Raw genomic sequence first — 23193 nt, 5'->3', positions numbered from 1 at the left:
GGTGATCCTTCACAAGGAATAAGAACTAGATCCTCTTTAAGAAACACTAGTAATTATCTTGCATTCGTTTCACAAATCGAGCCTAAATCACTAGAAGAAGCTGAAAAAGATGATAATTGGATGAATGCTATGCAAGAGGAATTAAACCAATTTGAAAGAAATGAAGTTTGGACTCTAATGAAAAGACCCCCTAATGTTTCAATTATAGGCACCAAATGGGTATATAGAAATAAACTAGATGAAGATGGAATAGTAATAAGAAACAAAGCTAGGCTAGTGGCCAAAGGATATAATCAGGAGGAAGGAATAGACTTTGATGAAACTTTTGCTCCTGTTGCTAGATTAGAGGCTATTAGACTACTTTTGGCATATGCATGCTTTATGGATTTCAAACTCTATCAAATGGATGTAAAAAGCGCCTTTTTAAATGGTTATATAATGGAGGAAGTTTATGTAGGACAACCTCCAGGTTTTGAGAACCACTTACATCCAGATTATGTTTTTAAATTGCATAAAGCATTATATGGACTTAAGCAAGCCCCTAGGGCATGGTATGAAAGATTAAGTAATTTCCTAATTGAAAATAAATTTAAAAGAGGAAATGTGGACAAAACCCTCTTCATTAAAAGAAAAGGAAATGACTTATTGCTTGTGCAAATTTATGTGGATGATATAATTTTTGGTGCTACTAATGATAGTCTTTGTCAAGAGTTTGCCAAGCTTATGCAGGGAGAATTTGAAATGAGCATGATGGGTGAGCTCAACTTCTTCCTTGGGCTACAAATAAAACAATCAGAGGAAGGCATCTTCATCAGTCAGTCCAAATATATCAAGGAGATGTTGGAAAAATTCAAGATGAAGGATGCAAAGGAAATCAGCACACCCATGGGCTCAAGTTGCAAGCTTGACAAAGATAAAAAAGGTAAAAGTATAGACTGCAAATTGTACAGAGGTATGATAGGCTCTTTACTTTACCTTACTGCTAGTAGACCAGATATATTATTCAGTGTTTGTATGTGTGCTAGATACCAAGCATGTCTTAAGGAATCACACTTGCAAGCTGTTAAAAGAATTTTTAGATATCTAGTAGGGACATCTAATGTAGGCTTATGGTATTCTAAACAATCTGACATAAATTTAATTGCTTATTCCGTGCTGATTTTGCCGGGTGCAAACTCGACAGAAAAAGCACAAGTGGCACATGTCAATTCTTGGGTGCTAATTTGGTTTCTTGGTTTAGCAAGAAACAGAATTCAGTTGCCTTATCCACAGCTGAGGCTGAGTACATTGCAGCTGGAAGCTGTTGTGCCCAAGTTCTATGGATTAAGCAACAACTTGAAGACTTCGGTATCAAAATGGACAATATACCAATTAAATGTGATAATACAAGTGCAATTAATTTAACAAAAAATCCTGTCCAACACTCAAAATCAAAACATATAGAGATTAGGCATCACTTTATTAGGGATCATGTGCTGAAAAATGATGTGATGATTGAGTATGTATGTACTGAAAATCAATTGGCCGATATCTTTACAAAGCCCCTTTGTAAAGATAGGTTCAACTTCTTAAGGAATGCATTGAGCTTGTATGATCCTAGCAATTAAATTGAACTTGCATTGCAATGCTTTGCTACTCAAACTAGTAATCCACCTCAAGGTTAACATAAGTGAAAGCATGAATCTATCTAAGTTAAATGATGAATTGTTCGACTTTCCGGAGGATGGTTACCCTCCCTTGGACTCTTCATGGAGATATTTTCAGAGCCTATTTCATAGGTATTCGAAATTTGGTCAAACATTCCTCATTTCAATGTTAATAATTCAAAAAATCATTATCAAACTTTTATAGGATGTATTATTAAGGGGGAGGATCACAAACAAACTCACTCTGTATTCACCAAAAGAAATCATGTTGATTAGTGTGATTGAGTAAAATAAATTGGGAAAAGATAGAAATTAGTCTGAAATTTTTCAGTGCCGGAGACGTCTCTGGCAAATCGCAGAGATGTCCCCCCGGCGAGACGTCTCGCATCAGTCGCGGAGACGTCTCGGGGACCGAACGAGGGTTTTTAAATAGGTGAAACAGCTCGAGCCGACCCGAGCTATTCTCTTCCATCCCCGACAAAAACAAAAACCCTAGCCTCCATTTGCTCTCCACCACAAACCCTAGCCTCCATTTGCTCTCCATCACAAACCCTAGCATCCATGGCACCTAAGAGGGCTAGACGAACCGGTGGGAGGCGTCCTAGGGTAGCAACCGACGGTGAGAAACGGAGGGAAGAGCCATCCGCGCCGTCCCCTCCGGTTGCTCCGCCAACCACGACCATTTCCTGTGCGAATCGCACAGTAACCACCGGTAGGTACATAGATTTCCATTTTCTAGATAGTGAGGGGTTCTCTATTGGAGAGAAACTCCGTGCCCAAGGATGGGAATACCTTTGTACCCTCAATACATCGACCTACCCTGGCCTAGTTAGAGAGATGTTTAGTAATATGGCCTTAGGGGACTTAGGGTACACTGCACATATCCGGGGGACGTTGGTAGAGATTAATGAGGATGTCCTATCTAGCGTCTTGCAAATCCCTAAGGACGGTGAGGCTCCGACCTCACATCCCCAAAGGGAAATAGCCCTAAACTTGCTTTTAGGACGAGAGGACTGCGGGCCTCTTGATGTAGTGAACTCACAAGACCTAAATGCCGAAATGAGACTACTTTTGAGTATTGTCAACCGGGTCTTGTTTCCAAAAACCGGTCGCTTCGATTTTGTTTCGGAGCGAGACCTAGTTATCATGCACCACATCCTACTAGGGATTCCCCTAAACCTCCCTAGACTTATGTTGAACTACATTGCTATATGTCATAGGTATTCTAGGTTTAGCATACCCTATGGGATGATCTTTACCCTAGTATTCAAACATTTTAAGGTTCACATTCCAGAAAATGAACCTGCAAAACCCTTGAGAAACATCGACTATTATAATGAGAGCACAATGCGTAGAATGGAGTTTCACAAGGTAGATGGGTCATGGGTTAAGGTACCAAAAAGAAAAGCTCAAACCTTAGATCCTGAGATCCCACATCAGGAGCCTGACCACCACTCTCCTCCACTCAGCCACATGGACATCCCTGATATACCCTCCAGCTCAGCTGGACCTTCCACCTCTATGCCACCTCCTCCTACAGTCACTGGGCCCTTCTCCCTATCAGAAGAACAGATGCGCACTTTAGCATCTGTGATATGCCAGCAAATGAGGGAGGAAATGAGATCGATGATCTCTACTGAGTTGGCCCCCATCAGAGCCTCACATGAAGGGCTTCTACAAGAGTTGAAGGAAATCAGAACTCAGATAGAAGCTACAGCGCAAGAACTAGTTAGTGTGAGTGCCACCCAAACCTTCAGATCAATTGAGCTACAAGACAGCTTGAGGAACATTTCAGATGGTCTTCAAGAGTTGACAAGCCCTGGAGGCAATGTGGGCACCGTGGCTGCCCAACTTAGAGGAAGAATTGAAAGGGCAAGCATTGAATTTGAAGCACTAGTGGCAGCCTTCCATCAATCTCAAGGAGAGCAGTTCAAAACTCTACTGGACTCAATTAATGCATTTATAGATGCAGCTGCTAGGGCTTATGAGCAACGTCGCCGATGAGGGACATTTTGTAGACATCTAGAATTCATCTGTTTTTGTAAAACCCTAGGCTCATTTTGAAACTTCTTTTGTATTAGGAATCAATACTTGTAATGATTTCCACTTTAACCTTGTAATGACTTCAAATGTTTACAATGAATGACATACAATTCCTTTTGAAACCTTGTGTATGTAAATTTGACACAACTTATCAATGCATATGAAACAGGGGGAGCACAACCTGAATATCAAAGGGGGAGTGAAATGAATTCTGAATTCATTAATAAAACAATAAACAGAGGGAGCATAACTTGAATATCCTTGAGTGGTTCATTGTAATATGCTGAATTCTCCTAGGAATTGTGCTTTAAGTACCTACGTATAATTTGTCCCCTTCATTGTTGATGACAAAAAGGGGGAGTAGATATATAGAACTTATATATGGAGTAGAACCTGAATATGGAATGCAATGCAAAATTTACACTCATACTTAAAGTTGAATTAGAAAAGATAAAATTGAAGAATATTGGCTTTAAGATAATTGCCCTTCTGAAAAAGAAAGGGGGAGTCAAAAAGAACTTAGCTTTCAATTATCTTTAGCATCAATATTTCATTTTAACTTGATTCAAATTCAATTGATATGCTAAAATTGCTTAAGAGCTATTAAGATCAATCTTATGCATAAGGATAGAACTGAAAATTGACTATTTTGAATTATGCACACTGTATCTAGCTCTAATCAAAACATTATACTTGTACATCTGATCAAATACTGTGTATATGTTTAAATTTCGAATTTTGCATATACTCAGTGTTTTGTCATCATCAAAAAGGGGGAGATTGTTGACCCCCTAATGGATTTTGATGAATACAAAACACTAGAGTATAATTCCATTTATCTTAACAATTTACTTGAGGATTTCATGTGTTTAATTAAGAATATTGTTAAGAAATGTCTAGGCAAGTTTCCATAATTTGTATGAATTTATTGAAGAATTTTTGAGATGAAGAAAACAGATCAGGGACAGCCGAGACGTCTCCGGTTTGTTCCAGAGACGTCTCTGGCACAAACAGGAAGAACTGGCACGTTTGGAGACGTCCCCGGCACCTGGCGAGGCGTCTCGCAGGGTCGGAGTCGACTCTCTCAGAAGCGGAGTCGACTCTCTCAGTGGCGGCAGAAAGGCCGATTTCAAGAGATGCGCGCGAGCCGTCTCCACAGTACGCGGAGTCGCCCCCGCAAGTAAAAGCTGAGTTTCCGAGTCGTCCCTAGAGAGTGCGGAGTTGACTCTCTCAGGGTATTCCAGAGGATGTCTTTTTCGGTGATAAGGCAGCGGAGACGTCCCCTGAAAGAGCGGAGTCGACTCTCTCAGAGAATTCCAGAAGACTTGTTTTTCGGAGATATAACGGCGGAGTCGTCCCCATACAAAAAGCGCAAACAAGCCGAGACGTCCCCGTAAAGTGTCGAGGCGACCCTCTCAGAAAAACAGAAAAACAAGGATTCAAACCGTTCATCATCGGAGTCGTCCCCGTAAAGCGCCGAGTCGACCCCAAACAACGTCAAAAATAAAATCTTACAGCCGAGACGTCTCGCGTTGAAGCGGAGACGTCTTCGAAGCGCCTGGGATGCGACTGACAACTTTTTCAGGTTTGGTTTGAATTTCAAACTCCCTTAACTTTATCTCTAGCGGCTATATTTGCTTTTTGGGCTATAAAAGGGAGCTCTTAAGTGCTTTCCAACAACTTCTTACCAACCCAACACAAGATCATTCAAGAGAGAAGAAAGAAAAAGAGGTTCAAGGGAGTTAGTACATTCAAGTGAAGAAATCAAGTGCCTTCAAGCTTCCCAAGTGATTTCGTGCTCGACTACTCTCTTCCGCTAGGCATTCAAAGCTCACATTCAAGCCAACGCGATCCACATCGGAAGAACCACCATTTCCCACGCTTCCAACGGCTATAAGGGTTCTTCCGGGTTCTATTATTTCTCACTGTTTTATTTGCTTCTTGAGAGCTTTTAAATTCTTGTAAAACTTTTTCAATATTGTGCTTGTTCCAGTCAAGGGACTTGGAACAAGGGAAAGGCGTCCCAAGCCTAGGTGAAATTGGGGGTTATAGGGTTCGTTGTTAGCCCGGTGTAAAACAACGAGTTGGGTAGTGCACTCGCAAAACTACCGGACTGTAATCTTGGATTATAGTGGAAATTCCCAAAGGTGCTTTGGGGAGTGGATGTAGGAGCAGTGGAAGCTCCGAACCACTATAAAACCTTGTGTTTGCGATTGATTGTTCTCATACCTCTATCTTTACTTTAGTTCATACACTTATGTGTTTTATTTTTAATTAGACAAAAAGTTTTAAAACACCTAATTCATCCCCCCTCTTGGGTGACCATCTCTGGGCAACAACCCCAAAGCACCTCCTTATTTATAAGAGATGGAGGGATGCATCATAAAGGGATGCATCCCATCCACACACCTCATCATGATGAGGCATGTGCCAAGAGAGGCATCCCATCATGATGGGGTGCTAAGGAGAAGGGTGTATCAACTTCTTTCTCATGTCTCCCTCTTAAATCCTGATGATCCAAGGGCCCAAATGCAGTGAACCAAAGCCAATGGTCCAGATCTAGGCACCATCTAATGGTCCAGATCAAGGCATCATCATCCAGGGTGCCATCCGATGGTCCAGAAGCAAGATGCCATCACCGATGGTCCAGATTCAGGCGCTGAGCAACGGTCCAGATCTTTCATCCAGAGAGCCATCCAGTGGTCCAGATTCAGGCGCTGAGCAACGGTCCAGATCTTTCATCTAGAGAGCCATCCAGTGGTCCAGATTCAGGCGCTAACCAGTGGACCAGATCCTTCATCCAGGAAGCCATCCAATGGTCTAGATGAAGGCGCCAACCAGTGGACCAGATCCTTCATCCAGGAAGCGATCCAATGGTCCAGAAGTAAAGGCCCTATCAAACCCAATCCAATTGGGTTTAACCAACTTAAAGAAAACATTAAACCTAATCAAATCAGGTCTAATTAAAACCAAATGGGTTCCAACTCTTGGCTAACCCATATTAGGTCATGATCTAATCATATTAGATCAACCTAACCTAAGAATCAGATTCGAATTTAATTTGAATCAGGAGCTAGGGTTTGCAACACGTGCTAGCATGTTCATCTTGCAAACATGATCTAATCCAATTAGACCCTTGATCAATTTCCTTGTGTGTGACCCATTGGGTTCCTTATCTTAGCCAGCAGTAGGTGCAGGTGCAAGTTGACCTAACCTGATTAGAATACCTCTAATCCAATTTAGGTTCAATTTAGTGCTAAACCTGACTTAGCAATCAGAACCTTTCTGATGCTTTGATCTAATCAAACTCTTTGATCCGATCAACCCACAAGACATGATTGACGTCTAGCAATGTATCATGTCTACCCGGAAGATGAGGAATGTATTGGACAAATCCAAACATACCCTTCAGTGGCAAGTTACTGTGCAATTCAATCCCTCAGTCATACTACATCCTGAATAAGTGCATGAGTATGGATCAATATCAAACTCAATCACTTATTCATGTCTCTCTCAATCTTTTATATGATAATTCAAACAATGAAACATTAGAAACTCTTTCTAATATTCATTTTGCTTTGATCAAAGGCTTCTTGAATCATCATAAGATTAGAGTAAGTAGGATGTTACCTTCTCTTACTAGAAGTGACTGATTCCTTGTTGACCTACTCACAATCTTCGTACAAAATCCACCATATCCAGAATACCCCGTACACAACGCAATGTCGTGAATGAGGGTAAACCAAAACATAGCTTCAAGTGCACAAGGTACCATGGTGATCTCAGGTCTAAGGATCACTTGCACAACTTCCACTATGAGAACCATCTTTTGATAATTAAGTAAGAATCCATAAGATGTTCTCATGGCTGGTCATTTCAGTGAACTCATTCCTCTAATGAGCACCCACATCTTTGTATTAGTGTCTCAAACAAGTGATTGTGAGATCAATCACCCTCTACATTGAGCATACATAAGATGTGCCAGTCTTTCCGGTAATATTGATCCCTGACTCAATATACCAATTTGACCGAAAATATTCTAAATTAGGATTTTAGGATTTTAGGTCTCACTGGTATGATCTCATCATAACCCTAAAACCAATGTCCTAATTTATGGGGTTCATCATCCAATAATAAAATAGATAAGCAGCAAATGATGAAACACAATGCCTTTATTGATATATATCGAGTGTCAAAGTACATGATTTGGAGGATTACAAAGAGAAACCCATCAAATGATTGGTGTGGAGTGATTGATTAAAACCCTATTTGATTTTGATGAGCTCAAAGCATTAGAGTATATATGTTGTTTACTAATGAATTCAATTTAGTGTTTCAGTGAAAATCTTGTCTAAGTGTCTCAAGACTTGGTTCATAATATTTTGGATAAGTTAAGAAGTCAGTTTGAACCAAAGTCTGAGACTCGAGTCGACTCCAGAGTATTACGAGTCGACTCCAAGCGTATCAGGATCACTGGCACGGGCTCGAGTCGACTCCTGACCATTACGAGTCGACTCCAACTGAGAACGGACAGACAAACAGAAAGCATCAACTCAAAATCTGTCAGCGAGTCGACTCCTGAAGTGCGCGAGTCGACTCCGATGTTTACCGAGTCGACTCCGGAGAAGTATGAGTCGACTCCAAGGAGTTATAGGCAGAAAAGTCAGAGAGTGGTTTTCGACCCTGAGATTCGAGTCGACTCCTGTGGAACACGAGTCGACTCCGATGGTTGGCAGGTCGACTCCAAAGATAGTGAGAGTCGACTCTCAGCAGTACACAAGGCAAAAGTCAGAGAGCGTTTTTCGGACTCTGAGATTCGAGTCGACTCCCGCATTGCACGAGTCGACTCCGAGACACCGCGACCCCAAAGAAGACAGAAGACCAATTTGCTGTCTCTGAGATTCGAGTCGACTCCCAGACAGCTCGAGTCGACTCCAAGGCAGCGCTTCACTAAAAACACAGAAGACTAAGTTTCGGAAACTGAGAGCCGAGTCGACTCCGGAACAGTTCGAGTCGACTCCAAGACTGGACGAGCCAAAAGACAGTAGATCGAGAGTTCGGGCTCTGAGCGCCGAGTCGACTTCCAGGATTGTCGAGTCGACTCGAGTGGACCAAGTTCAAAAATAGATCCACGGACTCCATGGGATGAGCCGACTCCGAAAATGCCAAGTCAGCTCCAGAAGTTGGCGAGTCGACTCCGGGTCAAGTCGAGTCAACTCCCAGTCGAAGAGGCGACTTTAATTCAAATCCGGAACAGTTGCCGAGTCGACTCCAGAAAAGCATGAGTCGACTCCCGCTACAGCCGAGTCGACTCCTGATCGCGCGAGTCGACTCCAACCCACCAACGGACATATTGTCAGGCTGTGCAGAGTATGCAGAACGGGCAGAAAAAGGTCTCTAACGGCTAGTTTCCGTGGGGGATGGCTTAAATAGCCACAGAAGACTGTAGCAAGGCAGAGAACAACTATTCCACTCAAAGTAATCCAGCTTTCAATCTCTGCAACCTGGTTTTCAACGGAAAAGAGGGAAGAGCAACATTAACTGCATCCACCTACTTCTTTCCAACATTGAAAGAGATCTCCTCCTGCATTCAAGTCGACCAGACATTCAAGAGGAGACCCGAAGTTCAAGAAGCCCTACTCTACTCCAACTCAAACGTGTTTGAGGGCTTCTAACTTCTCTTTTGTTTATGTTGTTATTTATCTGCTTTTGAGAAGCTCTGTTTTTTTGTTACTCCTTTTTACTTCTATCTTGTCTTTGCTTGGTTCAATCGGGGGATTGAATCAAGGGTATTGAGGTTGGTTGGTGAGCCGAGTGTAAAACCAACGTGTAAGGGTTCGATTGTGATCCCGGGAAAACAATCGGGTTGGTTCTAGTCGGTGAGCCTGGGAAAACCGACCGAGTTCGTTGTGAGCTCGTAAAACAACAAGTTTGGTTGTGAGCTTGGAAAACAACCGGCTGTAATCCAAGGGGTTATAGTGAATTCCCAAGTGAGACTTGGGGAGTGGATGTAGGAGCAAGGGTTAGCTCCGAACCACTATAAAACATTGTGTTTGTGATTGTTTGTCTCTCTCTATCTCTCGCATTTCATTCACCGCACATAGAAACTAATTAATCATCTCGCAAAAGCATTAATTAGTTATCCACAAAAGTTTTAATAGCCAAATTATTTTAAAACCCAATTCACCCCCCCTCTTGGGTTGTCTATCTGGGCAACAAGTGGTATCAGAGCCTAAACTCTTCTACCCTAAGAGTCAAAGATCAAAATGACAACCCCATTTGGATCTTCCCACATTGAGGGTCAGTCCACCCAAAGACCCCCATTCTTTAATGGATCTGACTACTCATATTGGAAGGCTAGGATGAGAATATTCATCCAAGCCCAAGACTATGAGATGTGGACCATTGTAGCAAATGGGCCATACATCCCATCCATTTATGTAGAGGGGGTCACTGTACCCAAACTCGAAAAGGATTGGGATGAACACGACATGAGAAAGGCACAACTCAATTCTAAAGCAATGAATGTGCTTTACTGTGCACTAGATAGGAATGAATTCAATAGAGTCTCTACTTGCAATTCTGCAAAAGAGATTTGGGATAGACTTGAAGTGACCCATGAGGGCACGAATCATGTCAAAGAATCTAAAATAAATATATTGGTTCATAAGTATGAACTATTTAAAATGGATTCTAATGAAACAATCACTTGCATGTTCACTAGATTCACTGACATTGTCAATGGCCTAAAAAGCCTTGGCAAAAACTATACTAACAGTGAGCTTGTCAGGAAGATTCTTCGATGTCTACCAAGGTCATGGGAAGCCAAGGTGACGGCAATCCAAGAAGCTAAGGACTTGAACAAGCTTCCACTTGAAGAGCTCCTTGGATCCCTAATGACTCACGAGCTAACCATGAAGCAACACAGCGAAGAAGAGTCCTCACATAAGAAAAAGGTAATAGCTCTTAAATCCACATCATCTAACAAAGATTTGTCCTGCAGTAGCAGCAGTGAAGAAGAAGATCATGAGGGAGATGATGATGAGGCTCTTCTTGTGCGCAAGTTCAGAAAATTCATCAACCACAAGAAGTCCTATCATCAAAGGAGAGGCCCCTCAAATTTCTATCGCAAGGATAAAGGTAAGAAAAGGGAAAATGAGGGGATTGGATGCTATGAGTGCAAGAAGCCGGGACACATCAGAGCTGAGTGTCCCTTACTTAAGAAGGGCAGCAAGTACAAGAAGAAGAAAGCCCTTGTCACCACCTTATCGGACTCCGACGCATCATCTTCATCATCGGATGAGGAACAAGAAGAAAAGGCCAATTTCTGCTTCATGGCCAACGAAAATGAGGTAACATCCGAAACGCATCTAGATTTTACTTTTGATGAACTTTATGATGCATTTAATGAACTAATGATTGAATATAAGGCTATAAACATTAAGAATAAAGAGCTAAAACTAGCTAATCAAACTTACATACATAAATATGATAAACTAGTTAAGGATAAGGACTGTATCACCAAAGAAAATCTAGAACTTAAGACAAGCAACCAACTCTTAATTAAAAAAACTAACACCTTAAGTAAAGATAATAAAAAACTAACTAAGGAAATTTCAGAACTTAAAAACAATAAACAAATCTTAAACGAAAATCTCATAAAAGACTTGAATACTCTAAAAACGGAAAAACAAACTCTAACTAAAGAACTTGAAAAATACAAACCTTTGGTTGAGAAATTTACTTATAGTTCTGAAAAATTAAATATGATACTTAATAGTCAACGTGCAGTATTCAATAGAGCAGGTTTAGGATATAAACCTAAAAATAAGCAAAAACTTCTTAGTAACTTCTTTGTTAAAGCAGGAGAAAGTAAAACTAAGAAAATAACCTGTTTTTGTTGTGAAAAATTAGGACATAAGGCAAATGTGTGTAATTATAGAAAAGAAAAAACAAAAGGAAAAATTAAAAGGGTATGGGTTCCAAAAGGAACCAACATGACTAACCATGAAGGACCCAAGAAAACTTGGGTACCTAAGATTACATGATTTGCTTGTATAGGAGTGTCTTGCAACCAAGGTCAACAAAAATTGCTGGTACTTGGATAGTGGCTGCTCAAGACACATGACGGGTGACAAGGATCAATTCTTCACCCTTGAAGCTAAGAAAGGAGGTGCTGTGACTTTTGGAGACAATAACCAAGGTCACATCATTGGTATAGGTAAAGTTCAAATTACCCCTTCTACTTTTATTGATAATATTCGATATGTTGATGGTCTTAAGCATAATTTATTAAGCATTAGTCAATTATGTGATAGAGGCTATAATGTTATGTTTAAACCATCACTATGCATCATAACAAACCCAAATGATAATAGTTTAGTTTTTAAAGGAATAAGACGTGGGAATATGTATGTTGTAGATCTTGAGGATCTTGCCAAACACAACCCATGCTTAGTTGTTAATGAAACTAAGGACAATGATGCTAGTTGGTTATGGCACCGTAAGTTAGGTCATGCAAGCATGGACACAATATCTAAACTAGTTAAAAGAGATTCTGTGATAGGTTTGCCAAAACTAAGATTTGAAAAGAATAAAATATGTGAAGCTTGTCAATATGGCAAACAATCTAGGAACTCCTTCAAATCCATAAAATGTGTCTCTACCTCTAGACCTCTAGAATTATTACACATGGACCTATTCGGACCAACTAGAACAACAAGCCTAGGTGGAAATAAATATGGTCTAGTCATTGTAGATGATTATTCTAGATACACTTGGGTTATGTTCTTAGCACATAAAGATCAAGCTTTTTCAGTATTTAAAAAGTTTCATAAGGAAGTAACCAATGCTAGAGATACTACAGTAATAGCTATTAGAAGTGACCATGGTACCGAATTTGAAAATCATTTATTTGATGAGTTTTGTAGTAAAAAGGGAATAACTCACAATTTTTCTGCACCTAGGACACCACAACAAAATGGAGTTGTGGAGAGGAAAAATAGAACTCTAGAGGAAATGGCTAGAACTATGTTATGTGAAAGTAACCTCCCTAAGTACTTTTGGGGAGAAGCCATTAATACTTCTTGTCATATATTAAATAGAGTTTTATTGAGACCCATTATAAAGAAAACACCTTATGAACTTTGGAAAAACAGAAAACCAAAGGTAAACTACTTTCATGTTTTTGGATGTAGGTGTTTTGTTCATAATAATGGGAAAGATAATCTAGGAAAATTTGACTCAAAATCTGATGAGGCTATATTCTTGGGGTACTCTACAACTAGCAAAGCCTATAGAGTCTTTAATAAAAGAACCCTAGTTATAGAAGAATCTATACATGTTGTATTTGATGATTCTAGTGACATCTCTTCTAGCAAGAGAGTTAATTTTGATGATGATGCTAAAATTCTTGAAGAAAAGATAGATGAGATGACATTACAAGATGATAATCAAAAATTAATTGAAGGTGCATTATCAAGCCAAGAGGCTATTGTGGATCATGGACTAACTAAAGCTTGGAGGTATGCTCACGGGCATCCTAAAGAATTAATTCTAGATGATCCATCTCAACCTATTAGGACTAGGGCATCCCTTAGGAACATAAATAATCATCTAGCCTTTGTTTCTCATTTTGAGCCCAAACACATAGAAGAAGCTGAAAAAGATGTAAATTGGATAAATGCAATGCAAGAAGAATTAAACCAATTTACTAGAAACAAAGTATGGAATCTAGTTGAAAGACCTACTGAATATTCAATTATAGGTACCAAATGGATTTATAAAAATAAACTTGATGAAAATGGTACTGTAATAAGGAATAAGGCTAGATTAGTAGCCACGGGTTATAATCAAGAAGAAGGTATAGATTTTGATGAAACCTTTGCTCCGGTAGCTAGACTTGAAGCAATTAGACTTTTACTAGCTTTTGCATGCTCTAAGGACTTTAAGTTATTTCAAATGGATGTAAAAAGTGCATTTTTAAATGGGTATATTAATGAGGAGGTATATGTAGAACAACCTCCTAGTTTTGAAAATCATCAATACCCTAATCATGTTTATAAATTGAACAAAGCACTTTATGGTTTAAAATAAGCACCTAGAGCATGGTATGAGAGGCTTAGCAAATTCCTATTAGAACATGAGTTCTCTAGGGGCAATGTAGATACTACATTGTTTCTAAAGAAGAAAAACAAAGATATGTTGTTAGTACAGATTTATGTTGATGATATTATTTTCAGTGCTACTAACAATCGTCTCTGCGAAGAATTTGCTAACTTGATGCAGAGTGAATTTGAGATGAGCATGATGGGAGAGCTGAATTACTTCCTTGGACTTCAAATCAAACAATCTGAAGGAGGCATCTTCATCAATCAAGCCAAATACATCAAGGAGATGCTCAAGAAGTTTGATATGGAGGGAAACAAATCAATCAGCACCCCCATGAGCTCATCATGCAAATTAGACCAAGATGAATCAGGTAAATCTGTAGATCAGAAACTATATAGAGGTATGATAGGATCTTTATTGTATCTTACTGCAAGTAGACCTGATATCATGTTTAGTATTTGCATGTGTGCTAGATATCAGGCTAATCCTAAGGAATCACATCTAATTGCAGTAAAGAGAATCTTTAAATACCTAATAGGAACAAAGAATATAGGATTATGGTATTCTAAAGAATCTAGCCTGAACTTAATAGGTTATACAGATTCAGACTTTGCTGGATGTAAACTTGATAGAAAAAGCACCAGCGGGTCATGTCAATTCCTAGGAGAAAACTTAATATCATGGTTTAGCAAGAAACAAAACTCGGTTGCATTATCTACTGCTGAAGCTGAATATGTTGCAGCCGGGAGTTGTTGTGCTCAAATCTTATGGATCAAACAACAATTAGAAGATTATGGCATTAAACAAGATAAAATACCCATTAATTGTGATAATACAAGTGCCATTAATCTAACTAAAAATCCAATTCAGCATTCAAGAACTAAACATATTGAAATAAGACATCACTTCATAAGAGATCATGTACTGAATGGTGATGTGACACTCCAATTTGTTTGTACTGATGATCAATTAGCTGACATTTTTACAAAACCCCTAAGTGAAGAGAGATTTAGTGTGCTTAGGAGGGGATTAGGAGTGATTGATCCATCCTAGTGGTAGTTTCCACTAGATTCATTGATTTTGATGATTAGATTGTGGTTAAAATAGAGTTTCTTTTCAATGATCATCAAATCAGATCATAATTTAGTGATTTTCCCTCATTCGGCACGAACATAGCATGATTTTTAGGTGCGTGCCAAAGTTCGAGACGACTCGAGTAAGTTTCAGAGTCGGCTCGTAAGGGGGAGTCGACTCGCGCTTAGTCGGGAGTCGACTCGAGGTCGATGGCAGCAGAGGTGGAGTCGACTCGCATACAGTCGGGAGTCGACTCGCGCATAAGGAGAGTCGGGGTCAATAGGCGCATAAGAAGAGTCGACTCGCGCATACTTTGGAGTCGACTCGAGGTTGAGTCGACTCGCGACTCAGAGGAGTCGACTCGCAGTCGGGATCCGACTTTTTAACCCTAGCTCCATCGTTTTCAAAACATTTCTATTCTCCGCCGCCACTGTTCACAAGCCCTAGTGCCGACTCCTAGGTCGTCCCCGGTCGTCCCCAAGCTTTTTCCGTCGACTTTTCACCGTCCATTAGGGCTTTTCCTCCCATTCTAGGTCACTATGCCTCGTAAAGCCGTCGTCCGGAAGAGGCCCCAACCCGAGGCCGGTCCCGAGAGGCGCTCCAAGACTCGGCACGATCCCGCGAGGTCACAACCTCCGGCTCGTTCCCCGCCGAGGGCGGTTCCCGCGAGGCCGTGCGCCGGGAAGGCGGTCTCCACCGGGAGATACGTCGATTTCGACTATCTCTCCCGGGAGGGCTTCACCATAGGTGAGAGATTGCGTGTCCAGGGCTTAGAGTATTTCCTTACATTAGATCTCCCCACTTACCCTGGATTAGTTAGAGAGTTTTACGGTACCGTCCATCGGGGAGATGGGGGTATCGAGGGCACGGTAGTCGGTGTCCCTCTGTTCGTTACGGAGGATCTTATTGCCCACATCCTCCACCTTCCACAAGTGGGGGTGGCTCCCACACACCCCGAGGACAGGACTGAGGCCCTTACGGCCATACTAGGATATCCTCCTCAGTCCCCTTTAGACGAGGTATCCGCTAGCTCACTTCCTGTTGAGGTGCGGATCCTCCTGAGTATTTTGTCTAGGTCCATTTTTCCGAAGACTGGCCGCTTCGATTTTGTGTCTGAGAGGGACCTCGCCCTTATGTTTTATATTCTTCAGGACACCCCAATCAACTTCCCCAAACTCATTTATAGATATCTGTGTGAGCCCCTAGATAGACCTAGGCTCACCCTCCCCTACGGTATGATGTTCACTCTGTTGTTTAGGGAGTACGAGATTCCCATTCCTGAGGGGGAACCCTCTAAGGCGTTGCGATGGACTGATCGCATGCGTCCGGGGACCCTACACAGGATGGGGTTTCGGAAGGTAGAGGGAACATGGGTTAGGAAGTCATCCACCTCCACACATACCTCCAGACACTCTCCTAGCCCTGAGCCAGATTCTGACTATCCTGACTTTCCCTCCACTTCTGCTCCTACCACCTCAGCCGGACCTTCCTCCTCAGCTCCACCACCTATGGAGGTCCGGATTGCTCCTGAGCAGCTCCTGGAGTTGTGGCAGGAGATTGTTAGAGACCTGCGAGATGAGCTACTTCGGGAGCTCCGAGGTTCAGTGCCAGCTCCCACTCCTGCACCCACATCTTCTGAGTTGGTCCCTTCCTTGACAGCCGTGACTGACATGACGGCCCATGTACGGGAAGAGATCTACAACGTGAGGAGTTTGATTCAGGCTCAGTTCTCCAGTATGAGTGAGGTCACGGGCATCACTCGGAAGATGCGCGATGACATCCGGAAGGACATGAGCACACTACCCAGGGGGCCGAGCACTTGTCGAATGTGCTCATCGACAAGCTGGACGCACTGCAGAAGTCGGTCCTCGAGCTCGATACGACACAGAGCAGGGCCATTCAGGCCGTTATCCGACAGCTCGAGAACGTCACCAATGCGGTCCAAGCACTAGTTGAGCGCATGCCTCGGGGAGCCACATCCTCGAGAGGAGGAGATACATCCTCGAGAGGAGGAGATACATCCTCGAGAGGAGGAGCTACATCCTCGAGGAGACCGTAGCTGAGAGGAGGAGCTACATCCTCGAGGAGACCGTAGCTGCTTTTGTGTTTTATTTTGATATGTACTATTTTGCTTTACTTATTGTATTCTCAAATGTATTCACATACACATCAATACAATGAGTAGACATCTTATCTTCATTTCTGTGCAATTTGATCTATGATTGATTGTGTGTTCTGCTTACCTCCTTTTTTTTGATACGATGACAAAAAGGGGGAGAAATATTGAATAGATATGTAAATGGAATCAACATAAAAGAAATCAAAATGAGAATCAAAAATTAAAACATAATTTGTTCTTAGTGGATTTGGTACCTCGAGGCTCATTATCTCTCTTTTGGGGCTCCTAATGGAGTAATCTCCAGAATCTATTCAAGGGATATTCGGAGATTAGCTGAATCCAACTCAAGAACAAATTGACAGATTTTCCCTCTAAATACCAAAATTTAAAATTCAAAAACTTCAATATACTAAAAGGAAATTCAGAGAATCAAAACATAGTAGAATGCATATGTTGAGGGGGAGAATCTGAATTTTTAAGAAAGCCAAATCATTAAATATATATAAGCCAAACAATTGATTGCATGATATGAAGGCTTATATAATTCCAAATGAAAGGGGGAGCTTTAACTCCAAAATTTATTGTTTCACACCTTTCAAGCTTGGATATATTAAATTACCAGACATATGAATTCATTTATGGATTTTATTTCCTTGTTTATTGAGCAATTCACTTTACATATACTCAAAGTTTTGTCATCATCAAAAAGGGGGAGATTGTGGAGTGATTGATTAAAACCCTATTTGATTTTGATGAGCTCAAAGCATTAGAGTATATATGTTGTTTACTAATGAATTCAATTGAGTGTTTCAGTGAAAATCTTGTCTAAGTGTCTCAAGACTTGGTTCATAATATTTTGGATAAGTTAAGAAGTCAGTTTGAACCAAAGTCTGAGACTCGAGTCGACTCCAGAGTATTACGAGTCGACTCCAAGCGTATCAGGATCACTAGCACGGGCTCGAGTCGACTCCTGACCATTACGAGTCGACTCCAACTGAGAACGGACAGACAAACAGAAAGCATCAACTCAAAATCTGTCAGCGAGTCGACTCCTGAAGTGCGCGAGTCGACTCCGATGTTTACCGAGTCGACTCCGGAGAAGTATGAGTCGACTCCAAGGAGTTACAGGCAGAAAAGTCAGAGAGCGGTTTTCGACCCTGAGATTCGAGTCGACTCCTGTGGAACGCGAGTCGACTCCGATGGTTGGCAGGTCGACTCCAAAGATAGTGAGAGTCGACTCTCAGCAGTACACAAGGCAAAAGTCAGAGAGCGTTTTTCGGACTCTGAGATTCGAGTCGACTCCCGCATTGCACGAGTCGACTCCGAGACACCACGACCCCAAAGAAGACAGAAGACCAATTTGCTGTCTCTGAGATTCGAGTCGACTCCCAGACAGCTCGAGTCGACTCCAAGGCAGCACTTCACTAAAAACACAGAAGACTAAGTTTCGGAAACTGAGAGCCGAGTCGACTCCGGAACAGTTCGAGTCGACTCCAAGACTGGACGAGCCAAAAGACAGTAGATCGAGAGTTCGGGCTCTGAGCGCCGAGTCGACTCCCAGGATTGTCGAGTTGACTCGAGTGGACCAAGTTCAAAAATAGATCCACGGACTCCATGGGATGAGCCGACTCCGAAAATGCCAAGTCAGCTCCAGAAGTTGGCGAGTCGACTCCGGGTCAAGTCGAGTCGACTCCCAGTCGAAGAGGCGACTTTAATTCAAATCCGGAACAGTTGCCGAGTCGACTCCAGAAAAGCATGAGTCGACTCCCGCTACAGCCGAGTCGACTCCTGATCGCGCGAGTCGACTCCAACCTACCAACGGACATATTGTCAGGCTGTGCAGAGTATGCAGAACGGGCAGAAAAAGGTCTCTAACGGCTAGTTTCCGTGGGGGATGGCTTAAATAGCCACAGAAGACTGTAGCAAGGCAGAGAACAACTATTCCACTCAAAGTAATCAAGCTTTCAATCTCTGCAACCTGGTTTTCAACGGAAAAGAGGGAAGAGCAACATTAACTGCATCCACCTACTTCTTCCCAACATTGAAAGAGATCTCCTCCTGCATTCAAGTCGACCAGACATTCAAGAGGAGACCCGAAGTTCAAGAAGCCCTACTCTACTCCAACTCAAACGTGTTTGAGGGCTTCTAACTTCTCTTTTGTTTATGTTGTTATTTATCTGCTTTTGAGAAGCTCTGTTTTCCTGTTACTCCTTTTTACTTCCATCTTGTCTTTGCTTGGTTCAATCGGGGGATTGAATCAAGGGTATTGAGGTTGGTTGGTGAGCCGAGTGTAAAACCAACGTGTAAGGGTTCGATTGTGATCCCAGAAAAACAATCGGGTTGGTTCTAGTCGGTGAGCCTGGGAAAACCGACCGAGTTCGTTGTGAGCTCGTAAAACAACAAGTTTGGTTGTGAGCTTGGAAAACAACCGGCTGTAATCCAAGGGGTTATAGTGAATTTCCAAGTGAGACTTGGGGAGTGGACGTAGGAGCAAGGGTTAGCTCCGAACCACTATAAAACATTGTGTTTGTGATTGTTTGTCTCTCTCTATCTCTCGCATTTCATTCACCGCACATAGAAACTAATTAATCATCTCGCAAAAGCATTAATTAGTTATCCACAAAAGTTTTCATAGCCAAATTATTTTAAAACCCAATTCACCCCCCCTCTTGGGTTGTCTATCTGGGCAACAATTGGCTTATAGGGCATCTACTCTTTCAGTTTTTTGTAAATTGGTTAAGTTCCTCTTGCATAGCATTTATCCAATTTACATCACTTTCAGCTTCTTCAATGTTTTTATGTTCTAAATGTGAAACAAATGCAAGATGATTATTTAAGTTTCTAAGAGAGGCTCTAGTTCTAACAGGTTGAGATGGATCATCTAAGATTAACTCTTTAGGATGACCGTGAGCATACCTCCAAGCCTTTGTAAGCCCATGTTCGGCAATTACCTCTTGGCTTGTTGAAGTTTCTTCAACTTGCTTGGGTTCATCCTCTTGTAGAGTCATGTGATCCATCTTCTCCTCAAGTATTCCTGCATTATCATCAAAAGCTACTCTCTTGCTAGAGGAAGAATCATTAGTCTCATCAAAAATAATATGAATAGATTCTTCAATAACAAGGGTTCTTTTGTTGAACACTCTATATGCCCTACTTGATGTAGAATATCCCAAAAAGATACCTTCATCAGATTTGAAATCAAATTTTTCTAAATTATCTTTGTCATTATTATGAATAAAATACCTACAACCAAAGATATGAAAGTAATTTACTTTGGGCTTTCTATCTCTCCAAAGTTCATAAGGTGTTTTCTTTATAATTGGTCTCAATAAAACTCTATTTAGTATATAACATGATGTGTTAATAGCCTCACCCCAAAAGTACTTTGGGAGATCACTTTCACATAACATGGTCCTATCCATTTCCTCTAGGGTTCTATTTTTTCTTTCAACCATCCTAATTTGTTGTGGAGTCCTAGGAGCAGAAAAATTATGAGTTATCCCCTTTTTACTACAAAATTTTTCAAATAGATGATTTTCAAATTTCGTTCCATGATCACTTCTAATAGCTATAACTGAAGCATTTCATGCATTAGTCACTTCCTTATGGAATTTCTTAAATACTAAAAATGCTTCATCTTTATGAGCTAAAAACATGACCCATGTATATCTAGAAAAATCATCTACAATGACAAAACCATACTTATTTCCACCAAGGCTTGTGGTCCTAGTTGGTCCAAAAAGATCCATGTGAAGTAGCTCAAGGGGTCTTGTTAGATGTATGCCCTAGAAGCCAATTTAGCTGACACATTGTTGATTCTAGGGACATAATTTTGTACTTGACTATTTATTATTGAATAAATAAAAGGCATCTTTTCATTCATATTATTTATGTGTCTATGAATCGTCCAAGAAATTAATAAGATGATGATACATATTCTCAAGAGTTGAGAATTTGAGCCATGTATCATTGGTGATTAATTTCTAAATGCTCCTGATCAATGGATCATCACGAGGACGGTGATCGATCCGATCAGTGCACAGATCACTTTCCTTCTGGATGGACGAGACTTGAGTCCACAGTGTAGGGACACTGAAGTGATAGTGCAGGTGCTTGTTAGAGAACAAGGGTACTGAGCGTGACCAAGACAAGAAGTCACTTGGATGTCTATCCACTCGTCAGTGACTTACTTGATGTTGCAGTAGTGTGACTGGTCCTTTGACCTGCGGTGCTTCGGCTACTCACAGTGAGGTTATTGTAGTTTGACTGCACACATACATGGTCTCTAGCCATATGGGTCCATGCAGTGTAGATTGGCTGCAGTAGGTTCACTGTAGGAGTAGGGTATGCACCTACAAGGAATCTATCGACCTTGATAGAAGAGGAGTGATCCTATGTGATTTGTTAGACTGAGTTCTAAGACCTTGGCCAGGGCAGTAAAGTGGAGAAAGAGTTTTCCACTATCGAACTCAAGTCGAATAAATCTTGACATATGACAGACGATGGGGTTTGACGAGTTGTCCATGACCTCCGTCCTGTAGGGATCCACGATAGTAGGACTGTATCACACGTTAACTGCACCTAGAGGTTCATCATTCCATTCTGCTGGGTAGCCACTACATGCTGCTAGGTGTCACTGGTGGATGGTGGGACTCATAGGGATTATCTTGATGATCGATAAACCCTAATGAGTTGAGTTAGAATCGTTCCAACCCATTGAAAGGAGTTTTCAATGATATAGTGATAGAGATCACAATATATCTCACTACCAGTCAGAATAGAACCTATGGGGTCACACACACTAGAAGTATTGACCGATCCGATGGTTGAAATCGTGATTAGGAATCACAAGAAATCAATTTGATTGATAAAAAGTTGAAGAAGGAAAAAGAAATTAATTAATTGGACTTGAAACAAGAATCCTACTTCGGGTAGGATACCTAGAGTTCTAATTGGATTAGGACTGGGATTCCTACTTGGAATAGGATTCCTCAATCCTAATGAGATTAGGAGTTTTGAATTAAAATTGGATTCCTACTTGGAGTAGGATTCCTAGAAATCCTAATTGAATTAGGACTTCGGATTCAAATAGAGTCCTAATTGGATTAGGACTAAAATTAAATAAATCCTAATTGGATTAGGATTCCTTAAGTCTAAATTAATTAATAATCTAATGAATCAACATGACTCCTAATTGGATTAGGATTGAAGAGTTCAATTGAGTCATGGTTCATTCAAGTCCTAATTGGATTAGGACTAGTATGCATTGAACCAAATTTGGCTAAGCCTAATCGAATTAGGACTAAACCGGATTAGGGCCTCCCAATCCTCATTAGATGAGGATTAGGGCAAACCAAGAGGAGGGACGTACGCCCCCTCCTTCTTCTCTTCTTTGGTGCGGCAAGGTAAGAGGGGCCGGCGCCCCTCTTGGAAAATAGTATGGAGCTCCTAAAAGTTAGGAGCTCCACAATCTATTTAAAGGGGCTCAAGAGGCAGCACCTAGGGCATTGGGATTTCCTCTCCCTTGTGCCGTACGCCCTTCATCCTCCCCTTGGGTTTTCAGCCGCCATCAGCAAGAAGAGAGAAAGGGATTGCCGGCTCATCCTTCTTCTCTTGTTTGGGCTCCAACGCAAGCAAGGAAGAGAAGGCTGCAAAGGGTTCTTGTTCTTCTTCATCATCCCTCCTTCTTCTTCCTCCTCTCAAGCACTTTCAAGAGTTGAAAGAAAGAGAGGAGATCAGCCATCAAAGGAAGTCTCTGCAAGGGAGCTAGCACCCCGGGGAGACAAGGAAACGTTGATCGGATCTCTACTTTGTGTGGATACCCGTAGAGGCCGGACGTTTGAACGGCTTCAAGCGAACCCTCTTCCTAAAACCACGAATTCAGATTCGCGGTGATCATCTACCCGCGCAAGGTGAAGATTTGATCTTCCTATTACTTTTAAAAGTTTTAATTCTTACCTAATTACGAAAGGTCTTGAAACAACGTTCATGTGATGAACGTCGAACCCGCGCATGCCTCTTCCGCTGCCATCTGAAAAATTTTTGAAATATCAGCGGCATGGGCGGGTTCCCAACAGTGGTATCAGAGCCTAGGCTTCGTAGATTAAGGTAAGAATTAAATATCTAAAGGCATATTAGATCTGAAAATTAAATGATCATGTATGCTGAAAAATTCTGCATGCAGATTTTTCAGGGGTGCTG

The sequence above is a fragment of the Phoenix dactylifera genome, chromosome 4, assembly GCF_051530095.1.
Source record: "Phoenix dactylifera cultivar Ajwa chromosome 4, Ajwa_hap1_PhDact_Kaust_v1.1, whole genome shotgun sequence".
Taxonomy (NCBI): Eukaryota; Viridiplantae; Streptophyta; class Magnoliopsida; order Arecales; family Arecaceae; genus Phoenix; species Phoenix dactylifera.
Note: the sequence above shows the minus strand (reverse complement) of the source record.